The following is an 11,199-nucleotide window of genomic DNA, read 5'->3' on the forward strand; positions in this document are numbered from 1 at the left end:
GATCCTTATCTAACAAAATACTTATAAACTACTGTAGGCACTGCTTTTTTGTTAGCAGAGGCCTGCAGCTTTGCGTCAGCTTCCTAAGCGTGTGGCAAGGGACACCCTTTAAACAAGGAAAATGATTAATTATAAGCAATGAATTATGAATAAAAAGCTACTTAAAAAAGAAATTAGACAATATATGTAAAATACCTGATATAAGTTGTTTAAAGGCTTGCATTTTCCCTTGCTCACTGTTAGTAGATAGTACTGATAAGAAAAAAGTTTGGTAACATGTTTCCTTCCTCATTTTCCTCTTCTCCCCAACTCAGTCCCTTGTTATTTGTGTATTGTTTTGGCATGGGTAATATTTGAAATGAGCATCATGTTGTATATGAAGATAATGTTTAGGAAAACTGTACTATAGTTCCTGTATTCTGCATTGTATTATAGTTTTATAGTTCCTGTATTCTGCATTGTATTTTTCTGCTTATAAGCCACTTAGTCACAGTATTGAAGGGGCAAAAACACCTACACAAATAAATAAATATGATAAGAGATCTGGTTTACACAGTACAGTAAGCTACTATATTTGAACAATCTGCAAATATGAAGATGAAAATAGAGATGGGACAAGGTGGGAGAGTGACTTGCCTTCCAATAGCAGAGAAGGTATAGTTCTTGTTTGTACAATGCGTGTATAGTATTAACCATGGATAAGATCTAAACATGAACCTGAGTCATGAACAATGTGAAAAGTTACTTGCTTGTATTCTGTGTTTCTATTTTTTTTCATCTAGCCAAAAAATAGCAGGTGAAGTGGTGTGAGATTATAATTGGTTTTAGGCTCCTAACCAAATGGAATAGCTTGTGAGAACTTTCCCAACATAAGGGATTCTGTGCATGGTTTCCAATAAGAAATGTTTTAAAAATACTTTCCTGTAATACCCTTGAGTGGTGCTTATATTAGGTAAAAGTACTTGGTTTGCAGAACTGTTTACTTAAGTTGCCACTCATCAATTGAAAACAGATGGAAAACGCACACACACACGTGTGTGTATAAATATAAATATATATAACTAAAACAATAGCACAATTTAAACATTGTTACTACTGTGTGAGAATGGGTGGGTGTAGTGAAGAACTATGTTCTTTAGTTATTTTAGCAGAAAGTAATTATCCCCTGTTGGGTCAAGCCTTCTGCTGGGAAAAGATTTTCAAAGTCAGCAATACATTTTGCAGAGCAATATGCCACATCACGATACATAGCTTGCATCTCTAATAAGCAGGGATTTCAACATCCATCTGCTAGATTTATGCCTAGTGGAAAATAATACAAATTGCAGAGCTTTTGAGTCCCTTGACTATGGAGCAAACTGTAATTCATTGATTTGTCAAATGTTGATGAGGTACTTTATGTGTTCAAAGCACAATCTGACAATGCTAGTCCAAACGTTGTTTAGATTCAGCAGAAGTTTCCTAGCTTGACAATATTATGTTTAAAGAAACAGGAACAAACTAGAGGGATTAAAACTAGAAGATCAGAGGATTATTTATTTAAATTGGGTATAAGTCACATTTTCAAGGACTGTTTTAAGTCATAGGCTAGATTCACACATTGCACTAAGGTTTAATGCAGTTCATTTGCTTTTGGTTTAACGCATAATATAAATCTAGCTATTGGAATTTATTTAATGAATTGTATCTAAGCAAATTATGCTTTTATGTGATATATAAACCAGGTCACTGTGATACAGAAAATTTCATGTATAATTTTTCATAGAAAATTATACATGAATAGATTCCAAGACTGCTCAGGACTGGAACCAAGTTTGGAGAATTCAGTGTAGATTACATTTGCATGACACATTAACTATTATGTACTGAATAAAGCAATTTACTGATCTCACTCAACACATTAAACATTTTGCAGATCATACATGCAAATTGTTTCAACATGTTAAGCCATCAAGCTCAAAGTACCTTTTAGCTTAGCATGTTGTTTGAACTCAGTCACCCAAAGCAATCTTAGTTTTTGATAAAAGAGTAGAATAATTATTAAGAACAGAATCAGACTGAATTAGGAGTCAAGGCAAAACAGAGTCCAAAAATCTTTGAATCTGCATTTGAGATACAGAATGCAGTATAGAAAAAGATGCAATGAAAAATGTCAAAGCTGAAGAATTTAAGATTGAGCCAGTCAACAAAGGGTTTTCTTTTACAAATGTTTGAAAGAAGTCTTGTAAGCCAGGGAACTAAAATTATTTTCTCTTATAACTCATTTCTGGAATCTACACATATGGTCAATCCTTTCAGCACCCCTATTCCAAAAAGTCATGCTTTTCCCCAAGTCAGCATGAACCTTCTCCTATTTGTTTTTCTCTAGCCCAGGATGAGTTCAGTGATAGTAGCCATAGATAGCAATTGATGTCTATATTTGCTGTGTTACAATACTGCATACTTAAAACAAGGGATGCTTCAGATTACAGAGGACATAATTACGATACTTTTGCATTTTGTAGAAATGTTTATTTTTTACCTGACATTATTTTTTATAAATAACTTAGAGCGGTAAACATATCTAATATTCTTCCCTCTTCCTATTTTCCTACAACTACCTTGTGAGGTGGGTTGGATTGAGAGTGACTGGTGCAATCTAATTCAATACGGGCGCCTATGTGACTAGAATAACCTTTTGTCTTGGGTCACCCTGTGGTTTTATATACTGTTGGCATTTGCTCATCCCTCCCAGGAATACCTTGTTCTGCTTCCCATCATAATGAGGCAGTTCAGCAGGAATTGGCAGCGAGGGAATGATGATAAATACAGGTACCAAATATTTAGAGAATATTTAATTAGTGGCTATTTGGGCAAAGTTCCAATAAGATCTTCTCATTTTTTTCAACTTCTAACCAGAAAGTCTTCATGCTAATTTATAGACTATAAAACAACAGACAAGTGGACTAGATAAAGTAAACTAAATACGCTTAATAAGAAATATAATTATTCCCTGGAGTCCTCAGCAAGGGTGGAGTTGCTAATTGATCTGCACAACAATCTTCCTTAGAATGCCCCAGGTTCCCTGCCCTGCTGCATATATAAATAAAAGTGCTGGATGGCTGCAACCCATACCTATGCTTGGTGTGTATATGTGGGTCCTGGAAAAATACGAACAAGAATAGTACAGTTATAGTTCTAAGAGAAGGAGAGCTGGAGAGTTTACCAGGCAATTGAAAATATGTTTTAGTAAGCCATTTTGTAAATCGGTAAGCTATGAATAGAATAGAACAGAGTTGAAAGGGACCTTGGAGGTCTTCTAGTCCAACCCCTATACCATTTCAGACAAATGGTTGTCCAATCACTTCTTAAAAACTTCCAGTGTTGAAGCGTTCACAGTTCTGGAGGCAAGTTGTTCCACTGATTAATTGTTCTAACTGTCAGGAAATTTCTTCTTAGTTCTAGGTTGGTTCTCTCCTTAATTAGTTTCCATCCATTACTTCTTGTCCTGCCCTCAGGTGCTTTGGGGAATTGCTTGACTCCCTCTTCTTTATGGCAAACCCTGAGATATTGGAACTGAAATATTGAGATAATATCACAACATATTTTCAAAATTCAAGATATGCTCATTTTCCTAAAAGTGTTAGTGATTCCTGAATTACCCCACTGATAAAAAATACAGAATAACTTCTCTGTATAACCTAACCTGGACAAGCAACCTCAAGACGTTCTGGTGAACCATCAAGGCCAACTGCATGAGACCATGGTGGTTATAATCAATAGCACTTGGAGGGCAACAATGACTACTTCTACATTATATTCTAAATTATCCATTGTTTCCATTCAGCCACTCTTAGTTGCCAATTAAGCCTGTGAGACAAAATAATCCCATGCCTATTGTGTTTTTATATTTTAAATTTTAGTGCTATGTTTTTTTTACCATCTCTTCGAACAAAATACATATAGAACAAAATACATTTCTACTACCTAGACTAAGCAATAGGTACAGTATGTCAATTTTTGTTCTGGCACTTTCTTAAGCTATAAAAAGTATAATTCCCTTCATTTCAAATCTAAGAAACACACACCTTACAATTTTGCAAAGATGTGAGGAGTAATTTTTCTTACTGATTTTTTTTAAAGTGTAACTGAGCTTCAAGCATCACTAATTGATGTATACACTAGTCCAACTGCATTTGTCTTGTTTGATTCTCCCCAAAATGTGGTTACTTCTATTTATATTTTAATCTTAAATTGATATTTGTGAATCATTTTACAATATCTGTTTTCAGCCATAGTTTGTAAATTAGAATGAGGTAAATCTAGCCATTATAATTATTTAACATAACACGCATTAGTGACACATGTAAACCCAATCTGTATGGGTGTTGCTTTATTTAAATATATTACTGCTTTAAAAAAAAACCTTGAAATGTAGTTATTGCCTATATAGTGCAACTGATAGAGAATACTGTGTATGACAGCTTTTCAGAGCTCCTGTGCCTTTAATTAGAAGCTTTCTTGTTGCAGCTTTTGCCTGTAATTGCTTTCTTCTCAGCAGGGACACTCATTATTTATCCCCAAAATGTATTTTTCCCTATTTTTAATTAAAATACATTTCATTACAGTTTTAAAAAATAGTAAGAGAAAATCAATTACTAAAATTCCCTCTCATCTATATAGGTAGAAGCATTGGCTGATTTTGTTGTAATATAATACAGTTCCATAATGATGCATGCTGGCTGAATGAGAACCAATTAGAGGGGCAGAACCTGGCAGGAAAAAACAGTTTCAGGGGAACTTTTCTGAAAGAATAAAGATCATGAGCGCAGGCAATCATATATAGTAAAAGTATATTAAGCGGTTACTGGGAACGCTATTCCAAGCCTATAGCAGAAAAGCAATATTACAGCAGAATTATAGAATATTTGTATAGAATCAGAAAATTTTTGTGAAACATGGCTATAGTATTATATAATGTTCAAAATACAAGTTTGTCTAATTTGCAATGCTTAGATGTATTATTATTAATATCCACCCAAATTAATAATTTGCTATGTGAAATGAAATTCTGTGAGACTTTGAGTTGATGCTGGGAAGCTATGTAAAATGATTATTTAGTTATGCTGCCCAGGTAAAGTCTGATGAAGGAAAAAAAGAGTGCGTAATGCATTTTTACAGACAGCATTTGGAGTATTCCATTTGTATGAATGAAAAATAAAACTTTGGGGATGTTACTTGCATGGGACTACAACTGAGCCAACCACTAGATTTCAGCAAAAAGGTACCCATAAACTTTGCTTACATCTAATGGTTGTCCAGATTTTACAGCCCAGAACCAATAGCAGGAGTTGTTCAACAGATATTAATGTTTCTCTTACCAATTAGAAATAAAGGCATCCAAAGTACTATTCTTTTCTGTTAAAAAAAGATTACAAACCTCCAGTTAGCAAGTTGCTGGTGATAAGTGGTTTTCATTAGTATATTATAGATACTGAGGGTGAGTTTACTCATGTAAAACATAAAAAGAAAAAATGAAGGGAAAAACTCAATGTTTTAGAACAGTCAAGTGTAGTCTTCGGGGAGGGACTTTGCAGCTCTCTGTGTAGGTGCCACCTGAAGAACTGCTTCCACATAAGGAAATAGGGTGACTAAAGAGTCCCCTTCTTCCACTTCCTTCCCTTTGTGGCTTGGGGAGCTAAACTATGTGGATGCTTGCTAAAGATTCAGCCAGTTCACACCATTTTGGGAGAACCGGTTGTTAACTTTCAATTTGGTGAACTGGTTGTTGGAAGAAATCATTAGGGCAGAGAACCAGTTGATAAATTATTTGAATCCCACCATAGCAATAACAAACCACACCAGGACCTTCACAAACACAGTAATTCCTGGTTAAATTGTATTAAGATGCAACACTTCTAAGCAGTGAATGGCAATGCCTTTAAAAAATATCCAGTTCAGCGTAAAGGATTTGTAGGATACGTAATCCTAGCAAAAGAAACAAATTATGTATTTTATTAAGAAAATAAGCATGGAAAATTGAGAAGCAGATGCTAGCGATTTACATTATGGCCTGGTAATTGGACACAAGCATATATGCCTCATATGTTAGTATTTATTGATACAGAAACATTTTGATATAAAATTTGACACAACAGGTAAGAGGGTTCACATCTTCCCTCCCTCCCATCCGTCCATCCACCAGTGTTAACTGCTGAGTACCTAGACTACTCCCTGCAGTTTTCTTGGTAAGATATTTGAAGTGATTTGCTGTTGCCTCTTCCTAAGGCTGAGAGAGAGTGATTGCTACAAGGTCACCCAGCTGGCTTTGTGCCTAAGGCAGGACTTGAACTCAATCACTCCATTTCTAGCCTGATGTCTCAATCACTACCCCAATCTGATTCTTTTTCATAAAACTATAATTCAATAAAGGACAAAAATGTGGTATCATATTTGTATACCCTGGGTATCGAGAAAATACCTGAACATATTGTTTTACTACATGCTAGTCAGAGCTAGATTCTTTCCACCTAAATACTATCCTATCACTAATGGGAAATGACATCATTTCTTGGCACTGGGATCCTGAATGGCCTGTAAAAAAAGGCATAGGTATTCTTTATTTCCTATTTATATTGAGAGGAGTATCACGACTGGCAAAATGATTTGCAAAAAGCAAAGGAACCAATATAAAGAATCTTAAATGTTAAATTTGCAGTGTGGAAAAAAATGACCTGGCTAGAAGAAAGCATGGTCATATTCCTGTTAAGGACTGGCAAGGGCATTATGAAGACTCAAACAAAAGATAAGAGTCCCATTACAAGATGAATCATATCTAACAACGGTAGAGGGATAACAATCTTTATCCCAGCTAAAGACTGCATACGTGGTTGAAGCTGGGCGAATGTTTATGGCACATCTAGCTCAGCCCAACAGCTTACAAGCTTTATCTTCTTCCGAACATTCACTGCCTGAGATGGCCACTTCATACTAAAAATATCACAGGCTGTATTGATACCATTTCCAAGGGGCAGGTGTTTTTTTATTGACAATAGCAAATTCAACTAGGGAAAGTCTTACCTGCAGCATGAATTGTTGGGATCAACAGGTAAGAACTTTAGTTGAAAAAAAGAGGTAAAAGAATAAGTGAAGACCAACTTTGGTGTTGCTGATCATACATAAATATTGAAGCATTTTTACAGCGGAAGCTTTGCCTATAGCAATATTCAAATTGCTAGTAATTTAAAGACAGAAAAACTAAGGAAAATGTTGTGTTGAGAACTGATTGCAGACCCTATTATTATTTTCTCACTTGTGATTTATTTTTTTTTATCATATTTATATACATATTTTATCATATTTATATACATATTGCCAGAATCTAAAAATTCAGGCAGTTTACAGTAGACACATAAAACAGTATAGAGAAAATCCAATAAAAGAATAAAATCAACATTGGCATAGTGATCAGATTGCCCCAACCAATACGTAGAAAGCTCACCTTTGCAAGTCCTTCAGATTCTCCTGTAATTTCTATTCAAAGTGGAGCCAACAAAGATAATCTGAACCCTGATTGTACAATGTGATATCAAGTTGTTCCATTAACGGTATATTGGCAGAAAGGCAAATACCATTATTATTCCAAAGGCTTAGTTAAAGAACATGCAAGGCTCAGTGTCATAGAGCCCAATAATTCACACACTGGAATAGCTTGCCCTCCTAGAATTGTGGGTGCTCCATCACTGGAGGTTTTCAAAAACAGACTGGACAACCATTTGTCTGGGATGGTGTAAGCTTCCTGCCTTGAGCAGGGAATTGAACTAGAAGAATCCAAGGTACCTTCCAGCAGAGCCAGAATGTCTTCATTACAGATGAAACAACAGAAATAGATGTAAGGTTTTTGCAGGATGCGTATACTACAGGAAAAAATAATAATGAAATAGCCCAGACGCTCATGATACTTTACATTAGAGGCCCTGCCAGGGCAACAAATAATGGCAGAAAATAATAGGCTTTTTGTTTATTTATTAAATACACTACCACACAAACTTTTGGAGGTTTCCAACCATGAATTGCATTTCAGTTTTCCAACCAAGCTATATATTATTAGACAGTTCCATTTTAGAAATCCCACTGGTATGTCCCCATGGAGTACAGCATTGCAGCTTGATCGATGCTCTGGTCTGTTCTTGCAGTCCATGCATAGTATCTTGGGCATGACCGTATTCATTAGCTTGACCACCATAACCCTGACAGGCACAATTTTAGAGCCAAAGCAGTTAAGGATTGACAACCAGTTTCCTAGGGACCTTTACATCTCCTGTAAAACTCTAGGCTGGATAAGCTTAATTACCCCAGGAAAGGCATGGTGGTGAAGAATACCATTTCTGTTGTGTAAGGAGGATTTGGAGTTTGCCTAACAGAGCACATTTTGAGTAGAGAATGGATGAACGAGAATCACATCAGGGTCAGATTTCATGTTGGCTCAAATCATGCACAAGAGAAAAGAGAGAAACCTTTCCAATATACATCTGATCAAAATTCTAATATTGTTTTGCTTTCGCAAATGGGTTACTTTCAGGAAAAATTAAAAAAAGTGAAAGATGTGGTCTGGCATAGCAATCTGGGAGCTTGGACACTAAAACCATGTAGTTCCAATTTTGGAGCCAAAACATGTTTCTGCTTCAATAATCAGTGTTGATGCAACTTTTTGTCTTTATACTTGCAACATGTCCTGCTGGAATGAATCTATTTCTTGGGAATTGTATTTTGAGAGCAGTATAATACCCAGTTTTGAATTGAATTAGATGTGACATTGTGTATCTGCACTCGGGAGATATAATGTAATTAGGCTTTAAAGATACCATGTTTCTCATATAATAAGGCCAGGTCTAATTTTTTTTTGAGCCCCCCAAAAATGGCTAGCATGTCTTTTCAGGGGTGAATTAATTTCTTTCTCCCCCCCCCCCCACACACCCTCACCTAGGGTGCCTCTCCAGCAGCTATGACTTGCCACCAGCCACTCCTAATGGACAATCATGGTGGAGCGTGGAGGGCTCCCTTACCCCCACCAAGCGCTGAAGACCCGGGTTCAGCAGGCGGGCATGTCTGCTGGCAGCATTTCAGCCACTTCTCAGGCCTCCGTAGCTTCCATGGTTCCCACCGGTGCTGGCACCTCTCTCGCCAGCACCATCTCCAACAACAGCGTCTGAGTCACTCCCGCTTTTCCCCCGTCCCCATAACAGGGGAAAAAAAAACATTTTGAGGTACCTGGGAGCGCCGCACGCTGAGTTTTGGTTTAATCCAGAGCGGCTGGGTGGGCGTGAGAAGAGCCGAGCAAGCATCTCTGCTGCTGCTACCCTTGGTTCGCCAGCCTCGGGCTCTGCAAGTTTGCAAAAGTCCCAGTGCGCAGCCCTTTCCTGCATTCCAAGCACCCAGGCTGAGCTGCAGCTGTTCATCTCGCCAGCCCCATCTCCAACAACAGCGGCAGTAGCGGCAGGAACCATGGAAGTGTTTCAGCTGCTTCTCCGTTGGGGGAGCCGCCTCCGTAACTTTCACAGTTCCCGCCGCTGCTGCCACTGTTATTGGAAATGCTGTTATTGGAAACGCTGAAACGCTCCTGGACATCCACACCAACGCCACCCGCCTGCTGACCCAGGTCTGCAGCAAAGGCGCTTGGTGGGGGTAAGGGACCCCTCTGTGCTCCACCATGATTGGCTGTTAGGAGCGGCTGATGGTGAGGCGTAGCTGCCTGCAGGACACTCCTAATGGCAAGTTCCCCTCTGCCTCCCTGCCCCAATTCCGCATGTTTTAAACTAGGCCTAAATTTGGGGGGAGGGGCTTAATTTCATTTTATGCCTAGAAAACATGCTGGGTCTTCCTATGGGGGGCGCGTATTGTTGGAGAAACACGGTAGCCCTGATTAAAATGTTGCAGTGTCTGTTGGAATCTGAGAGTGGAAAGAGTTTTGATCTGAGAGAGCAGTTCAGAAATTGGAGTGGTGTTACCAGTGTGAGGAAGTGTACTTCAGAGAGTTGTTTTAGGAAATTCTAGGCAAATATATGGGCCTTAAGAGCCTTCCCCTAGTTGCAACAAAGTGAGGCACAAGTATGACCCGACAATATCCTTTTCTGGCTGTCTTCATCTGAACCTCAGCTGCACTGTCTCAATTATAGGCTGTAGTGGTATTAAAGCAGTATTCTCCCTTTATTCTGACATGCACCATGCAAAGGTATCAATGGATATCAATTTTGCAACAAGCAAGAAAACACTAATGAGAAAAATGGATAAATAATGGATAAACATAAAGTTGTTATACAAAATCACTGAAACTGGTTGTCATGCAATTAATACACTTCTGAGACTTGTGAAATTCAAAATACTGTTTGAATCATCTGTTCATTGCGTTGCATCATATTCTCCAAAGAGAGGCTCTAAATCACTTCTGTGTTAAAGATTAAAAAACCTTTTAAAATATTTTTCCAAAATTACAATTCTTATTCTGATCTTAAGCAGAATGTCAGAAGGTTGAGGTTCTTCACAGATGTCCCAAATCTTTATGTGGTTGACAGGAATAAGGAAGGGAGTTATTTCCATAGATATAATTAAGAAAACTGAGATTGGTATTACAGAAATTAGTAAGATTACAGAAAATGTCTGCCCAGTTGTTACTTGAGGATTGAAAGTGGCAATCACAGAACACAGGGTGGGATAAATGGTGATTATGGACCTTTCCCTACTGCTGAGTTAAAATGCTATCCTGCTTTTAGCTGGCAGAAAATTATACTACTGTATAATTTGTTATCTCTATTACTGATTCATCTATTGCTTCTCTTTTGTCTTGCCATAAAATGGTGGTGTCGTAATTGTGCATGTGCAAACTCTCTGTTTTTCCAGTGCTTCCATTTCCTGCACAAGAGTTCCAGCTTGAGGAAGCTGTCCACAAATGAAGACAGATGCCGGACTGGATGCTGGTAGTAGAGATTTGGATCCATCACTCCTGCTTTCTCTTATGAATAGCTTCAAAACAACAGAATGTTCTTGTACCATGTTACCAATCCCACATGTCCACTGTTCAACTGGCGTATTTTAACTGAAAATTTGGCTTCTTTGAAAAATTCTGATGCACAGAAGCTTCCAGAAATGCAGAGTTTTGAAGGTGCTAATCATGTGCCCAAAGCCCAGCAATTGTCCCAATCTTCCTGAGCAGCTGTTTAGTAG

Source organism: Pseudonaja textilis, chromosome 1 (assembly GCF_049901715.1).
Source record: "Pseudonaja textilis isolate UNSWEBS1 chromosome 1, rPseTex1.2, whole genome shotgun sequence".
Lineage (NCBI taxonomy): Eukaryota > Metazoa > Chordata > Lepidosauria > Squamata > Elapidae > Pseudonaja > Pseudonaja textilis.